The sequence below is a fragment of the Leucoraja erinacea genome, chromosome 2 (genome assembly GCF_028641065.1).
Source record: "Leucoraja erinacea ecotype New England chromosome 2, Leri_hhj_1, whole genome shotgun sequence".
Classification (NCBI taxonomy): Eukaryota; Metazoa; Chordata; class Chondrichthyes; order Rajiformes; family Rajidae; genus Leucoraja; species Leucoraja erinaceus.
The window spans coordinates 53,937,521-53,955,505 of NC_073378.1; the positions used below are offsets into that span (position 1 = coordinate 53,937,521).

The following is a 17,985-nucleotide window of genomic DNA, read 5'->3' on the forward strand; positions in this document are numbered from 1 at the left end:
ACCCGGGGATTCAAGACCATCGACAGTGGGGTTGACTATACCTCCCCCAGTTGGGCCCAGAGAGGACTCTGGTGCACCAGACTCAGGGAGTCCCTCTGGAGCCAGGTCCTGAGGGAGAGAAGGGCTGGTTTCCCCCCCCCCTCCCCTCCACCTACAGTCTCTAACTCCAAGAAGCGAGCTCTGCGCCTCGCCCTGGGTGGGTTGCTCCTGGGCTTCCTCAGATGCATGATGCAGGACTCCCTCCCCAACAGGAATCTTCCCCCTGCTCCATAACACCCGAGTGGTCCCCGTCGCCACCCTCTTCAGAATCCCCAAGTATTTTCCCCACTACCAATGTTAGACTAACTGGTCTGTAATTCCCCGTTTTCTCTCTCCCTCCCTTTTTAAAAAGTGGGGTTAGATTAGCTACCCTCCAATCCTCAGGAACTACTCCAGAATCTAAAGAGTTTTGAAACATTATCACTAATGCATCCACTATTTCTGGGGCTACTTCCTTAAGCACTCTGGGATGCAGCCTATCTGGCCCTGGGGATTTAGCGGCCTTTAATCCATTCAATTTACCCAACACCACTTCCCGGCTAACCTGGATTTCACTCAATTCCTCCAACTCCTTTGACCCGCGGTCCCCTGCTATTTCCGGCAAATTATTTATGTCTTCCTTAATGAAGACGGAACCAAAGTAGTTATTCAATTGGTCTGCCATGTCTTTGTTCCCCATGATCAATTCACCTGTTTCTGACAGCTAGGGACCTACATTTGTTTTAACTAATCTTTTTTTCTTCACATATTTATAAAAAGCTTTTTGCAGTCAGTTTTTTATGTTCCCTGCCAGTTTTTTTCTTTCATAATGAATTTTCCCTTTCCTTATCCTTATTAAGCCCTTTATCCTCCTCTGCTGGACTCTCCCATTTCTCCCATTCCTCTGGTAGGAGGCTGCTTTTTTTCTGGCTAATTTGTACGCTTCATCTTTTGTTTTGATACTATCCCTGATTTCCCTTGTTATCCACGGATGCACTACCTTCCCTGATTTATTATTTTGCCAAACTGGGATGAACAATTGTTGTAGTTCATCCATGCAGTCCTTAAATGCCTTCCATTGCATATCCACCGTCAACCCTTGAAGAATCAATTGCCAGTCTATCTTGGCCAATTCACGTCTCATACCCTCAAAGTTACCTTTCTTTAAGTTCAGAACCCTTGTTTCTGAATTAACTATGTCACTCTCCATCCTAATGAAGAACTCAACCATATTATTGTCACTCTTGCCCAAGGGGCCACGCACAACAAGACTGCTAACTAACCTTTCCTCATTACTCAATACCCAATCTAGAATAGCCTGCTCTCTCGTTGGTTCCTCTGCATGTTGGCTTAGAACACTATCCAGCATACATTCCAAGAAATCCTCTTCCTCAGCACCCTTGCCAATTTGATTCACCCAATCTATATGAAGTTTGAAGTCACCCATTATAACTGTTTTACCTTTGTTGCACGCATTTCTAATTTCCTGTTTGATGCCATCCCCAACTCCACTACTACTGTTAGGTGGCCTGTACACAACTCTCACTAGCGTTTTATGCCTCTTATGTTTCGCAGCTCTACCCATATCGATTCCACATCCTCCAAGCTAATGTCCTTCCTTTCTGTTGTGTTAATCTCCTCTCTAACCAGCAAAGCGACCTCACCTCCTTTTCCTTTTTATCTATCCCTCCTGAATATTAAATATTCCTGGATGTTCAGCTCCCAGCCTTGGTCACCCTGGGTCCATGTCTCCGTGATCCCAACTATATCATATTCATTCTTCTTCTTCTTTTCGTGTCTTTGAAGCTGGTTGGTTATATGACAGTTTCCCATTCCTTTACACAGTCCTTTGCATTTTTATTGAACACCGCAAGATCCTTTGGGCTGCACTGGTTGGGTAGTAGGGGGCAGACAAGGCAGTGCTGCATTGTATGATCCTCTTCTCCACATTCACAGGTGGTTTGGCCAGTTTCATAGCCCCATCTGGCCATGGCAGCTTTTGATCGCCCTGTTCCTGTTCTCAGGTGGCATCTTCCACTGGACCCACGGTGCTTCTGAGCCAGGAGGGAGGGCTTCAGAAGGAGGGATACCCATGTCAGTAGGAGGAGGATCGTCCTCAAGCCTTTTTGTCCATAGTTGGAGTCTGGGTTTCTTCCCGTGATGCTATTAGGGGCTGGACATGGCTGAGAAAGCTTCTCCTGGACTTCAGCCGTTGGGCTGGTGGTACACGTCCGTAGAGGAGGTGGCGTTCATCACTAGTGGCCTTAGTCATCTCTACTCGGCTGGCGACTTCCCGTCTCACATCGGCAGGGCAATGCCAGCGAGGAGGTGCAGGTTGTTTATGTTGGTGGGCTTCAAGCAGCCAGTGATTGAGTGGCAGGTGCTATTCAACGCTGGGTCTAGTTTCTTGGCATGGGATGATCTCTCCCAAACAGGACACGCATATTCCGCAGAGGAGTAGCACAGGGCCAGAGCAGTAGATCTTAATGTGTGTGCTGTGGCTCCCCATTTGGAGTTGGTCAGCTTCCGGAGGATGTTATTTCGGGAGTTAACTCTCAGTTTGGTGTTTTTTGACTTGTTCCTTATAGGAGAAAGTGCGATCCAGTGTTACACCATGGTAGACAGGGTTGGTGCAGTGCTCAAGAGGTGTTCCAGACCATGTGATGTTACGGGGTCTGTTTGCTTCCCGGTTCCTGAGATGGAACGAACAGGCTTGGGTCTTCGCAGGGTTTGCGTGTAGGTGGTTGCGCTCGTAATAGAGGTGTTGCTCATCTAGGGCTGAGGTGAGATTCGCTTCTACAGCTTCAAATGTACTCTCTTTGGATGTTACACAGAGGTCGTCGGCGTAGATGAACTGCTCAGTGTTTCTGGTCCATTGGCTGGTCATTGGTGTAGATGTTATATAGTAGTGGAGCCAGCACACTACCTTGAGGCAAGCCATTCCGTCATATTCATTAATAACCATCTGCACATTCAACTCATCCACCTTATTATGAATGCTCCTTGCAATGCACCACAAAGCCTTCAGGCTTATTTTTTTTTACAACACTCTTACCCCTTATACAATTATGTTAAAAAGTGGCCCTTTTTGATTTTTTGCCTGGATTTGTCTGCCTGCCACTTTTACTTTTCACCTTGCTACCTATTGCTTCTACCCTCATTTTACTCCCATCTCTCTGCTCATGCTCCCATACCCCTGCCACATTAGTTTAAAATCCTCCCCGACAGCACTAGCAGACGCTCCCCCAAGGACATTCCAGCCCTGGTGCAGACCATCCTGTTTGTACTGGTCCCACCTCCCCCCAGAACTGGTTCCTATGCCCTAGAAATTTGAATCCCTCCCTCTTGCTCAATTTTTCAAGCCACGTATTCATCTGAAATATCTTCCTATTTCTACTCTGACTGGCACATGGCACTGGTGGTAATTCAGAGATTATTACTTTTGAGGTCCTACTTTTAATTTTATCTCCTAGCTCCCTAAATTCACCTTGTAGGACCTCATCCTGTTTTTTACCTATATCGATGGTGCCAATGTGCACCACGACAACTGGTTGTTCACCCCTCCCCCTTCTGAATATTCTGCAGCCGTTCAGTGACATCCCTGACCCTTGCACCAGGGAGGCAACATACCATCCTGGAGTCTCGTTTGTGGCCGCAGATATGCCTATCTATTCCCCTTACAATTCAATCCCCTATTACTATAGCCCTTCCACTCTTTTTCCTCCCCTCCTGTGCTGCAGAGCCACCCACGTGGCCATGAACTTGGCTGCTGCTGCCATCTCCCCCTGATGAGCCATCTCCCCCCAACAGTATCCAAAATGGGTGTATCTGTTTAGGAGGGAGGGGACTCCTGCACTACCTGCCTATTGCTACGCTGGCTATTGGCCGCCCGTTTCCCTTTCTGTCCACTTAACTTTTATCTGCGGTGCGGCCTACTCACTATATGTGCTATTCATGACTTTCTCAGCATTGTGGATACTCCGTAGGAATCCAACCGTAGCTCCAACCATTCAATGCGGTCTGCCAGGAGCTACAGCTGGACACACTTTCCTGCACACGTAGTCACCAGGGGCACCAACAAATATCCCTGATCTCCCACATGTTGCAGGATGAGCAATGAGCAGGTTGCAGGATGAGCAAACAATGGGGCCGGTCTCAAACTGACATGGCTTGCCCCAAATTAAATCAACTCACTCCCACTATAAAAAATCTTAATCCTTTAAACTGTACCTTTATTAAAAAAGCACTGTACCCTTAACTCACTGCGCCCTTAACTCACTGCGCCCTTAACTCACTGCGCCCTTAACTCACTGCGCCCTTAACTCACTGCGCCCTTAACTCACTGCGCCCTTAACTCACTGCGCCCTTAACTCACTGCGACCCTAACTCACTGCGCTCTTAACTAAAAAGTACGAGAAGAAATACAAACCTGCGGTTACTCCCAATCAGCTGCTTCCTCTAGTCCACTTTCTACCAATCAGCGGCTTCTTCCAGACCATTTCTTTTGAAGTGTGATGAAACGTTTCAGAGTGGGAAACGCTGCACCAGCTGCTCCAACCGCTCCTGGGCCTCTGAGAACAAAGCCCCACGCTCTGTTTTTAAACCTACCACCAGGATGCTGCATCAGCCGCTCCAACCGCTCCCTGGCCTCTGTCTGGGACAAAGACCTGTCATTTATTTATTTGCGTCTGTACTCCACAATTTCAGATATGTAATAGAAAAATTAATGTGTTTAAAGTGCACATTGCCAGATTTTATTAAAGGGTATTTTTCACCATGTAGAAATTACAGCTGTGTTTATACATAGTCCCCCCATTTCAGGGCACCATAATGTTTTGGGGCACATGGCTTCACAAGTGTTTTGCAATCGCTCAGGTGTGTTTGATTGCCTCCAAAATGCAGGTATAAGAGAGCTCTCAGCACCTAGTCTGCTGTCCTCCCAGTCTTTCCATCACGTTTGGAAACTGTTATTGCTGTTTATCAACACGAGGCCCAAAGTTGTGCCATTGAAAGTCAAAGAAGCCATTATGATACTGAGAAATAAGAATATAAACTGTTAGAAACATCAACCAAACCTTAGGCTTACCAAAATCAACTGTTTGGGACATTATTAAGAAGAAAGATCACTTGTGAGATTACTAACCACAAAGGGACTGGCAGGCCAAGGAAGACCTCCACAGCTGATGACAGAAGAATTCTCTCTTATAATAAAGAAAAATCCCCAAACACCTGTCCGACAGATCAGAAACACTCTTCAGGAGTCAGGTGTTGATTTGTCAATGGCCACTGTTTGCAGAAGACTTCATGAACAGGAAATACAGAGGTTACACTGCAAGATGCAAACCACTGGTTAGCTGCAAAAACAGGATGATGCCAGGTTACAGTTTGTCAAGAAGTACTTATAAGAGCAACCACAGTCCTGGAAAAAGGTCTTGTGGACAGATGAGATGAAGATTAACTTGTATCAGAGGATTGGCAAGAGGAAGGTATGGAGGACAGAAGGAACTGCCCAAGTTGCAAAGCATACCACCTCGTATGTGAAACATGATGGTGGGGGTGTTATGGCCTGGGCATGTATGGCTGCTGAGGGTACTGGTTCACGTATCTTCATTGATGATACAACTGCTGATGGTAGTAGCATAATGAATTCTGAAGTGTATAGACACATCCTCAAATGCCTCAAAATTCACTGGCCGATGTTTGATTCTACCGCAAGACAATGATCCCAAACATACTGCTAAAGCAACAAAGCTAAAAAACGGTCAATTCTTGAGTGGGCAAGTCAATCATCCGATCTGAACCTAATTGAGCATGCCTTTTATACGCTGAAGAGAAGACTAAAGGGGACTAGCCCCCAAAACAAGCATAAGTTAACGATGGCTGCAATGCAGGCCTGGCAGAGCATCACCAGAGAAGACACCCAGCAACTGGTGATGTCCATGAATCACAGACTTCAAGCAGTCATTGTATGCAAAGGTTATGCAACAATATACTAAACATAACTACTTTCATTTACATGATATTGCTGTGTCCCCAATCATTTTTGGTGCCCTGAAATGGGGGAACTACTGTACGTATAAACACTGCTGTAATTTCTACCTGGTGAAACCAAAATGTATAAAAATGGCCTTTAATAAAATCTGACGATGTGCACTTAAACCACATGTGAATTTTTTTGTATTACCAATCTCAAATTGAGGAGTACAGAGGCAAATAAATAAATGATGGGTCTTTGTCCCAAACAATATGGAGGGCACTGTAAGTTGGAGTACTGGCAACACTACTTCTTGGCAGTGTGGAGTAGTAATTTGATCCTGTATTGGTTGGATTTGCAGGCTGTTGAAATAGGATGGAATGATGGTTTGATAGACAATGAATGATCAAGCATAAAATGCTGGAGTAACTCAGTGGGACCAGGCAGCATCTCTGGAGAGAAGGAATGGGTGATGATTAGGGTCAAGACCCTTCTTCAGACTAAAGAATCTGTCTGAAGAGGGGGTCTTGACCCAAAAGGTCATCAATTCCTTCTCTGCAGAGATGCTGCCAGTCCCGCTGAGTTACTCCAGCATTTTGTGTCTCTCTTCGATTTAAAACCAGCAACCAGCATCTCCTGTTTTCTTTCCTACAAATGAATGAACAGGCTCTACCTCAGTAAAAACATGAAGAATAGCGGAATAGCCTGCTGTCATAATTGTACTGCGATTTGTATATAGCGGTTTTTAAAAAAAAACATTTCAATGTCTCTTCCATTGCATTTGCTAAACTCATCCATATAGTTAAGTAGGAACACCACTTCTCATTAGAGATTGCTTCACCAAGTCAAAGGATTAAGCCTAGTATATTTTCAACTGCAAAGCATTTAATTTCCATGACTGCTTTCCTTTTGATACTGGAAAACCCTTTCTGCAAGCCTTTCTGCAAAGGAGGCATTTGTCTCTGCATTGAATTACCTCTCTTTGCTTTCTCTGTAGTCTGAATCCAACACTCCAGGGGAGTCTTCGACAGCTCATTTGTGCCTGAGTGCAACTATTTAAATTAGAATACATGTTTTTTTTCATTCTTCTTGACTGTAATTATTGAACATGTAATTGGAGATGTTCAACTCATTGTGTTTTCCATTCCTGCCACAAAGAACATCTATGTTGCCTACATTATGGTCTGGCCAATTCATTCAGTCACTGAGAGAAACTATGGAATAGTACGTAAACTGAAATTCTTCGTGGCACATCACTTAATTTCTTCAGCATAAAAATAAACTCTTGAAGGGAACATCTAGATTGAGTGGTTTTCATATGAATTTTTCCCCTCTTTAAAAACAACATGCTGACATGTTTTCTGAATGAGTTAAAGTGAAATGTTATGTATGAAATTGATACAGTTATTCACTCAATAAAGTATTAAACTGGTGTGATTCAGGATTACCATCAATTATTTCCCACAAGATAAAACAACTGTTGCTTTGTTGATTCCGCTAAAGATTACGGATGATCTCTTCCTGGGTTGTGCTTGATCTTCAAAGGAAGGCAGTCTAATACAAATCCAAGAATTTTCAATTGATCTTGCCTTCATACACCGTATTGAAAAACACATGAATCTGAAGATTTATCAAGTGTGACGTCATCGGCATTCCATATTTTTTCAATCTCATGAATTTCGTGAGGAGAGTGTTGTAGTGAGGCCTAAAACCAGAAAATAAGGTGAGATTATTCTGGGTGCTATTTGATAGTGGTGAAAAACAGCTTCATACTTTACATGTAATATAATGCCAGTTTTTGCTAACAGTGGTAAATGAGGAAATGTTTTGCCTTTTTTAAGGATGGCAATGATAGGAAAAAATATATTGAAGCAATCTGTTTGACTTTTTTGTTTCTTGTTATTTACATGGTTTTTAGTTTCTGCTAATTTAGAGCTTCATCATATATTCTTACATGAGATGAGAATCTCCACTCAATTTGTTCTGATTGGAATCTTCTATCTGGTCCCCCTGGATGAGGGAAGAGCATGAGAGGGTGGATGATGAGCAGATTAGGCTGCAGTATCTACAGGAGAGATGAGACTGATAATGTCCATGATTTATACCTCCCTGATTACTCTGGAGAGTCTATCCTACAAAGGCCACCATCAGCACACAACTAGATGCAATGTATTGTGTGGATTTCCTTGCAATATCCTGTAATGCTGTCACAGGGACAGTATGAATTCACATAGTTTTAATAATGCTGGACTAGCTAGTTTCTTAATTTTGATAACTGGGTTGGGACCAGTCAGTACAATAAGATGCATGAATATTTTGGCCCAATTCCAATAGCCTTTGGAAGCATTTATGTAATTTTTCAGTGGCATAGTACGAAAGAGGTGTCTACGGTGGCGTCAAAGACTAATAAACTGTAGTTTCTGTCTGTACCATCAGCCATATTCTGATTGTTATTGCTTCTGCATTGTAGATAGTTTTTTGAAAACGTGGTCAGAAGAGAGAACCAGAATGTTTTTATTCAACTGGAATAAAGAAATTAAGAAATAGGAGCAAGGAATACGTCCCTTGAACCTACTCATGCATTCAATAAGATTATGTCTAATCTGATTTTAGCATCCATGTCACGGTTTTTTAATCTGTTTTCCCTATAATTCTTGGTATATTTTCAGACTGAACAAAATGTTTTCAGTCTATAGCTAAATTTTATTCCGCTTCCCCAGACCTCTTGAAGAGAGAATTCCAAAGCTTTGTGGTTCTCTGAGAAAAAATACCTCCCTTACCCAACTTATATTTTGGCATCCATCCCTTATTCTGAAACTCTGCCCTAATACCATGTTTTTTTTTTTTGCCATTGAATGCGCAAGTCATTTATGTCTTGCAAACGTTATGATATTTGGGTGTATAAACTAAGAACTGCAGATGTTTGGTTTACAAAAAAAAAGTCCAAAAGTCAAAAACACAGTGGGTCAGTCTACATCCCTGGAGAACATGCATAATGACGTTTTTCGGTTTGGGACCTGTTCTTCCGACGGATATTTTTGAGTACACTGCTGGGTACTGTCCTGTGGAGGGTGGGTTCTGGAGTCCAGAACGGCGAACCTTCTTTCTTTTGTTGTCATCTTATCAAGTATCAGCCTTATGTTTGAAAACAGTCCAGAGATCGTAGGAGATGAAGGTGAAGGCAGTGAGAGGGGTGATGTGTTTTGGTTGAATTGTCTTATTTGTGCATTGCTGAATTGTGGCTCACTTGTGTATTTGCCTACCCTCTTCCCACTTCAGCTGCAGAGGCTACCCTTTTTAACTTTTGGGTTGTTTCCTAAAGATATAAGAGCTTACATTCTTCTTGTACTGATAGTTTTCAGCTTGCCTTTAATTTGTACTTGCAGTCATTTTACTTTCGCACACATTATGTTGTCCACCTAGAATTCATTGAGGTAAACCATTTTGAACCTAATGGCAGTGAGCTGCCCATATAATGAAGCACCCCATTTGCACCTTTTTCAAATTAGCATAATGCTCTCTCCAAATTGTTTAGATGGGTTGAACTGTAGCTGTAACAGAGCTTCTATCACTGTTGCTTTGAAATTGTTTTTAAGTGGGAGATATCACTGGTTTTTTTTTGGAGATATTACAGCTTTTTTTTTTAATTTATTGCTGGTTTTGTGCTTAGCATAATTGTAACTTGCCAATATTTCATTCCCTTGCTATTTATAAATCAATTGGGAGGTAGCTTTTCACAGCACACTCAGTTGGGTATTAGTGGTAGTTCTCCTATAATGACCAGGATTCATGTACCCAGTGATCGCTAAAATTTATAAAGATGGTAAGATATAAATTAGGTCCACAATTTATTGGCCTAAGCCAAGCACAAGAAGGAGGACGATAGGGATTTTTTGGTAAGTTTCATCACAGCTTTTCTAGTGGCTGATTTGAAATTTTGTTATGCCCTGTAAAACAATTGGCAAGGAAAATGGTTGCTCATCCCTATCTTTTTGAGCAATCTGATCAGCAGTGTTTGTTGAAAGGACAGAAGGTACTCGAGAACAAAAGCGGTGACCATGTGTGTGTTCAGCTGTGCAAACACCTGGGGGGGGTCTTGTGCGAAAAAGGGGAGGTTGAAGCTAAACTGAGGAGGTTATAGAAAGTCCAGTACAATACCCACTCTTCCATTGACAGAATGATCAAATATGAGGAAGGAAGGTCAAGATTGTTTTATTGTCTTATGTCCCCGGCAAGAAAATGAAATTCTTACTTGCTGTCAGCACCATCGAGTAATGTGATATGTACACATTGTATATAACGGGGAAAGACAAAAAGGAGAAAAAGTTCGAATAAATTAACCAATATAGTGCAAATAACAACTAATATATAATTAATAATATGTTCTTTTTGCAGTTCAGAGCTCATAGCTTATTTTGTTGTGGTTAAAAGCCTATGGCTGGGGAAGCAGCTGTTCCTGAACTTGGACTTACAGTCTTCAGGCTCGCTGCACCTTCTTCCTGATGGCAGTGGTGGATAAATGTGTGGCCAGGATGGTTGTGGGTCCTTGAATGATTTTTGGCTGCCTTGTTGAGGCAGTGACTACAATACTCCCTTCGACAGTGGGGAGGTCATGCAAGCCAGTGATGGACGAGACAGTGGTCACAACTTTTTGTAGTCTTTCTCGCTCATGGACGTTCAAGTTGCCGACTCAGGCCACGATGCAACCAGTCAGAATGCTCTTCTACCGTGCACCTGTAGAAGTTTAGGAAAATCCTCTTCGACGTGCAAAATCTATAGTAATCTTCTCAGTATAGCAGAGGCGCTGATGTGCCTTACTTTACAATTGCATCGGTGTGCTGGGTCCAGGAAAGATATTCCGATGTATGCACGCCCCGGAATTTGAAGTTATTGACCCTTTTCACCATCATCCCGTTGATATAAACAGGATGTGGGTCCTCATCCTTCCCGTACCAAAGTCCACAATCAGTTCCTTGAGTCTTACTGATGTGAGAGCCAGGTTGTTGTGCTGGCATCATTTGAGTCAGTCGGTCGATCTCACTTCTAGGACTCTGACTCGTCCCCATCCTGTGATTCGTCCAACCAAGTGGTGTCATTGGCAAACTTGATGATGGATTTTTGCACTATGACCCGGCTACACAGTCATGGGTATATAGAGTGAGTAAAGCAGGAGGCTGAGCCTGAGATGCAGACTTGAGGTGCTCACATACTAATTGTTACTTGAGGATGGAAGTGTTTTCTTTCATTTTCGACAGACTGTGGGCTGTGGCTGAGGAAGTCGAGGATCCAATTGCAGAGGGGGATGTGCAGAGTCCCAGTTTCCGCGAGCTTGGTAACCAGCCTGGCACCGGAAGGGCCCATGACTGGTATTAAACGCCGAGCTGTAGTTCACTTAAACCCAAAACAACAGCTGGCGTAGTGCTTTCTATTGTCCAAGTGGTTCCAGTGCCGGAGTGGAGAGCCAGTGAAAGTGCATCTACCATTGACCTGTTGTGGCGTTATGTGCACTGTAGTTGGTCGAGGTTCTTGTTGATGGTAGGAGTGGATGTGCCACCATAACCAACCTCTCAAAAACTTCATAACCAAAGAAGTTAGTGCCACTGGTCGATAGTCCATTGAGGCATCGTCGCCTGTACTCTCCTTGGGGCACTGGTATCTTTATGCCATCTTAAAGTAGGTGGAGGACCGCAGACAAGGAGGAGGGTGAAATGTCTGAAAAACTACAGCTAGGTATAATGTTATAATCGTCATTTCTGTATTGTACTCTGACTCTTACTTCCTCCGGTAGCTTCGTTCCAACTATACCCAGCCGTTAATGTGAAAAACTGCCATAAGTGTTTCCTATTAAATGTCTCCTTTCTACTTTATAACTATGGCCGTCTAGATACCTTGAGAAAATATGACTGTGATCAACCACATCATCTTCGCCTCTCATGATTTTAGAGTACGGGTAAGGGCTTACTCTTCAGAATAGCTTTGCTCCAGGGAAAAGCTGTCTCGGTTATTCCAGTCCTACCTGATAAATAGTTCTCCAGATTCTGGACAACAGCCTTGTGAGATCTTTTCTGATCACTCCAGCTTACCAACATCGTGAACGTTGGTACAGAACCCTACACTGATGCAGTTTTGCAATACCTTGTATACCGCTCCTTCAACTCACCAGTCTACCTAGGCTGCCACTTTTGGGAAAACTACATACGTCTGGGTCCCTCTGCCCAACAAATGATTCCGAGGAGCCCCTGTCATTCGGTTTATACATTTTCCGGGCTCGTTTAACTTTCCGCAGAATGGCATAATGTGTACTTTTCGCTCCGTTTTGAAATTACTTCTGTCATCGTTTGCATTTGTTACAGGTCAAATTAGTTGTGGTTGGCAACCTATGGGCACTTCTTTATTGGATCGGAGGACAGAAAAGTTTGGAGAAATCTATAAAGAGGTAGCAAGTAGCCAAGGGGCCAAAAAATTTAAAGAAAGAGTGGCTGCAAAATGTTTGATATCTTGGAATGCTATGGTCACGATATTGAAACCGAGGAAGGCTTACAAATGAAAGGTCGCTGTGTAGTTGAGGTAAGTACTTTAAAACGTTAATCTTGTTTTTGTTAATGCTGAATTAGGTAATTCTGATCATGATTGTTCAGGTGTTTAAATAAAGGGATTAAATTAATGTAAGTGCATGACATTAGGATGTAGATAGCATACAAAACCCTGCTCAGAACCTTCATATTTGGAAAAAAAATGTTTTCGAGAAAACTTCAGTTGAACTCCCGGAAGGATTTTAATTCAAAAATCTTCTTTCTTGGAGTTTGTTGCTGAGCCCTAAATAAGAACCAGGACACAGTTTAAGACCCCTGTCTCACTTAGGCAGTTTTACGGTGACTACAGGCGGACTATGCTTTCGCCACATGATTGCAGGGTGGCGATTCTCCTCCTGATGGTGATGAGGAGTCTCCTTCAAGTCGCGTAAAGCGCCAGCAAACACACCAGCCTCCGCTCCACTCAGCCAGCCTCCTTACACAGTGATTATTGCTCCGACATAGAGCGGCGGAAGGGAAGGAAGCTGCTGCTGTCATTATTAGTTCTTGCCCCGTTTTGTTTTAAAAACCTCTCCCACCCTTCTTCATATTTTGTAACCAGCTGTGTGTGAAGTGGACGATGTTCGGTTCCTTCTGCGTAGGATAACGGCGCTCTTCTGGATTTGCATCAGCAGCACTAACGCCAGTGTGGGGCTGGCAGCATCGCGTAAGTAGAGAACATCGTCAGTTCGGTAAAGCACACTGAGTCCCAGAGTCGAGTGCACTGTACATTCCGGCGTCTTTTCGACACGGAGCCGGCAGGGCTTTGCCATCATTTCCAAGCTCTGCGGGTATCCGCAATACGAAGTGCTGAAACTGCAATCTCCTCCCTCTCGAAACGGCCTGCCTGGAATGGAGCAATCGAGTCTGTCGTTCTTTCGCATCCGTCTATCTTGATTTTCTTAAACTATATTTTTGATATGGTGCCTTACAGTTTATGTTCATCGGGCTAGTGCAGCGGACTTATGGCACAAATTATCTGTCCCATTGCAGCACTTTAATTATATAATATAGCCTGTTGTAATACATGTGAGAATGGGTACCATTATTGTCAGAGTATGTACGTTTTGCAGATATGTCACACATTGTGATTGGGGGAACTTTATTCAGCATTTGAAGTAATACCGTGTGGCTGTAAAATATAACATTCGATTAATGAAGTGAAATCTACAAGATCTCTTTCAACGCGACCGTTGCTTAAATCGATCTGCCTCCATGTGGGAACACAGAAGTGCTGGAAAGTCAGAAGTGGTACTTTTAGCTTCATTTCTAAGTTAAAAACTCATGTTATATTTCTGCAAAAAATGATACATTTGGACATTTAAAGGTGCCTGAAGTGCCTTGCATGTTACAGTAACTGTATTATCGTGTAAATTACAGCTGCACCAATTATGTAGCGATATAGCAAGACATGGCTTGATACTTACAGCGACTTAGCTGGCACTACATTCTGTTTTCTGAATGGAGCGCTTTGGGTGATCGTTGTTATTAACATGCACGCTCGATGGGTAATTTTGCTGAGTAAAGTGCAAGCCTAGCTTTACGTCTAAAGCTTAAACTAAGTTGAACGATTTCAATGTCCCGGCGATTGGATCAGGTCTGGGGACGTTACATCTCCAATACATGGTTGTGATACCGAGTGGTGAGCACATTGACCTCTCGCCGCCCTGAATTGCCTGCCCTCTATACTGGTTACACGGCAGCTTTACTTTAGAGATGCGTGGGAAATATGCCACAGTTGGAATTCTCGGAAAACGTTCAGCTGCGATAATGCATATTCCCGTTGTCTGGGAAAGGGAAGGGGATATCATCCAGAATAAAATGGGTGGAGAAGCCTTTACGCACCTTGGAGCGTTTACCTGTTCAAGATTTACTAAACGTTCATGTATTATGGTCTTATTAAATCAACGGGATCTTACAACGACTAAAGCTGCAAATATTGCAAGAAAATTCCAACCATTTAAAACCATTTGGAACGCTGTTTAGAGCTTCAATTATGTGTGTACGTCTGAGATCGTTTTCATGTTTAGTTTAGTCACAGAATGAAAATAAGTATTTTAGTGGAAGTTTCGAGCATCCCATGGCAGTTGGATCAGTGTTTTTTCTTCTTCAGATTGTTAGATGCTTTCTGCATTAATAAATATCACAAGAAGAATCAGCCTCAAAGCCAAACTCACTGCTGAGATTTTCAGCTTTCCTCAATTCAGTGTTTATGCCTGCCGGTTTGGTATCACCAATAGTGAGGAATTGGTTACAAGGTAAATTTCAGTTTAAAAAGTTAAGCAGCAAACAAGCTATTAACCAATGAAGTTCACATGCCTTAGTCTGTGTAAGTTTAACAATATTCTGGCCAGCCATGAAAGCATGCAATTCATATACTTTAGAGTATTAAGTGGACATGAAGCCAAAGGCAAAAACTAGAATTATTCTTGCGGTGCTTTTCATAAATCAGGTTTGGCTTTATTTGACTTGCATTATGCCTGGGTGATTGGATTGATTTGAATATTTCTTTTTCTGCTTAGGTGTTGTTACAATTTGCAATCCCAGGGGTATTTCTGTAAAGATGGTTGATGGAAGTGGTGTGATTGGAAGGGTGGTTGGGGTGGGAAACTGTTGGTGCTTGATTCCTTTTTTTAATCATTAGTTAACAGCTTACAATGTGGCAGTTCAATATAAACATGACAGTCTTATGCCTCTAGTTTTTAATTGTTTGACAGTTAGCAAATGAAAGATTTTTATGTTCTGCAGGGAAGGCGAGAGGTGTGGAAAAGTGGTACATTTTGCAGAGCTAATGGCAAAAATAATGATCAGCCTATAGGTAGATTTGTGAAAGTCCAGAAAGATAGGAAAGATGGATATCGAAAAGCATCATGCTCTAAACAATCAATGGATAATGGGAAGATGACTGGAGGCTGAAATTGAAGAATAGCTTAATGAAATGGAAAGTGTACACCAACTATTTAGTAATTCCTATCTATCATAAGTAGTTGAGGAAACATTTAAGGTACTTGTGATGATAAATGTAATAGGGTAACAGTCTAAAGTTGAATTTATAGCTTTCAGAGCACAGCTTAGGAGGAGAAAAAGTATCTTTATTGACCTGAAGAAAGGAGCTCGGGGGGGGGGGGGGGGGGGGGGGGGGGGAAGTGGGGGGAGTGACGGGAGGGGAAGGGGGGAAGGGGAGAGGTAGGACAAGAGGGAGAGTGTGCAAAGAAGATATTGGCGAGTGTTCTAATATTCCGATATGTGCCCTGTAAAGCAAATCAAAACGGGCTTCAACGAGCTTCTTTCAGACACCTTTTTAATCTAGCTAGTGGGATATCTTATTTTATATTTTGTGGGTCAGATTTTTTTTTACCTGCTACATCGGTGTTATTGATGCACATCACTTGGAGGAGCCGCGGAAGAAATGTGCATAATCAAGTTTGCTGTATCCGAAGCACGGTTTAATTGTATGTAGTTAAATGAGGGTTGTCAGAGAGGAGGATTGGTGAAGAGAAGCAGTCTTCACATACTTTATGGAGAATTGATTTACAAAGAGATCACAACACTGGGTTCCTAATGATCCGTTGTTGAGCTACATGTTGACAGTTTGAAGTCTTCATGTAGGCAAGTTCAAAATTGCCACTCAACGGGAAGTGAACTCCCCCCTAACCAACACTATTACTGTTATCTTAGCAGGAATTTATAGTCAGGCCAGAAAGAGACACTAAATTTCCAATGATGTATATGCTGTTGCAGCAACTCGCACGGTATAATGGAAACTGAGTTGGGGAGGGGAGGGGGGAGGGGAGGGAGTGGGAAAGTAGCATTTAGCAAAAAATGTGGTGAGTGAGCTAAACTATGCAAATGAACTGAAGTGCATGATTATGTAACATGATTTCTATGATGGTATGGACTTTAACTTTGAAGAACCAAAATTACTGCGTTCCGAATTCTCAGCCTCTTGTAGTTTGGTTGTGATACCAAAGTCTCAGCAGTCACACATACATAATTTATCTTAATTAATTAAGCTTGCAGATGATTCTGAAATAGATATGTGCCAAGAAATTTAGCTTCATAATGGTGTTATGCAATTGAATATGGATTTTTATTTAAAGGATCAAAACACTGGATATCTAGGTTATTAAGCATGGCTTAGGACGTTTCACTGAATGTTCTCCTGTCAACATTACACTTGCAAATATGATTTTGGTTTCTCGGACCAGGGTAGTGATTGTGACCAGTCAAATATCATTGGTATGGAGTATTGCAGGATAAATTGGACCAAATTGAGTTGGACTGCAGGTTAATGTAAAACAAGAGAACTGGGTCTTACAAGCACAGTGCTAGTTTATGGTGCAAGCTGGCACTGTAAGTAAATTGCATACAGTGTGGGCAGTCTCAATCTTTCATTCTCTTCCTGAGCCAGAAGTATGACAATAATGTGCCTGTCTTTCCATCCCCTTCAGGAACTTAAGGGTCAATCTTCTGTTGATTGCTTCCTCTATCCAGTACCCACCCTTGCCCTCGCCCACATCTGCATCGGGCAATCTGCGGATTGCCACTTGATTCCATTTCCATGCTTGCAGTTGCTTTCCCAATCCTAATTGCATCTATAACCACCTTGCCCACAATGTGGGACTTCTGTGCCTCCTTTCCCTCCTTTAGCATTTCCCCACCCCAGACTCCCAATTGTCCATGTGCCATAAAATCTTTGGAGCCTGTATTTTAGAAAGGAATACTAGTTAGCAAATTGTGGTAATAAAAAGGTGCAACAAGTAGCCAGTTGGATTCATACCTTAACACCAGCTGCCTCGCCATCTCAGCATTCTGCTCCATGTTAAAGGAGTGAATTTCAAGTTTATTAAGAGGTGTGAGCAAAATGGGAGATAGTGCCAGCACCATCCAATACTCAACATTCCTGGTTTCATTTCCTTGTGGTTGGTGGCAGAGGAGATGTCCAGCACCACCTGTTCTGAGCCATCAATAGCCAACTCGTTGATTTTGTTCACTTTATGATCTATGTAAACAAAGAGAGAACCTATTTAAATTGTGCATTTAAGACATTTGCTATTGTCTAGTGTTATTCACAAAGGGGTAAACAAAATATTTGTATAGCAATAAACCTAATATGTTATGCAATAAGTATTGTCAAGCCAGAAGGTAAGGTTTTATTCTATTAATGCATCAAATTTGGTTTCTAAATATGCTTTGACTGAAAATAGATCACAAACAATCAGCAGAATTTATGTTTTTACAATTCTAAATTATGCATGAATACTAACACCACAGACCAGAACCAAAAATGGCAGAGGAAGGGAGAGAGAGGAGAAAGAGAGAGAAGGGAATGTTACTGTCCTCTACTATAGAACAGAAGGTGTAGTCAGGAATTAGCCATTCGGTCAACAATTTTTGTGACAAACATGATACCAGATCAAG

General features: G+C 42.5%; 1 protein-coding gene across 2 annotated transcripts in view; it reads left to right on the forward strand.

Annotated features, from left to right (window-relative positions):
* LOC129710200 (contactin-associated protein-like 2) overlaps positions 1-17,985 on the forward strand; it is a 1,639,166-nt gene that overhangs the window by 42,420 nt on the left and 1,578,761 nt on the right. Inside the window, exon 1 of one of the 2 annotated variants that reach the window (XM_055657024.1) lies at positions 13,043-13,231. The exons of the other annotated variant lie outside the window; for it this stretch is intronic. The gene's annotated coding sequence lies outside the window, so the exon portion shown is untranslated. Of the gene's footprint in view, positions 1-13,042; positions 13,232-17,985 lie in introns of those variants that run through there. 2 annotated transcript variants of the gene reach the window in all.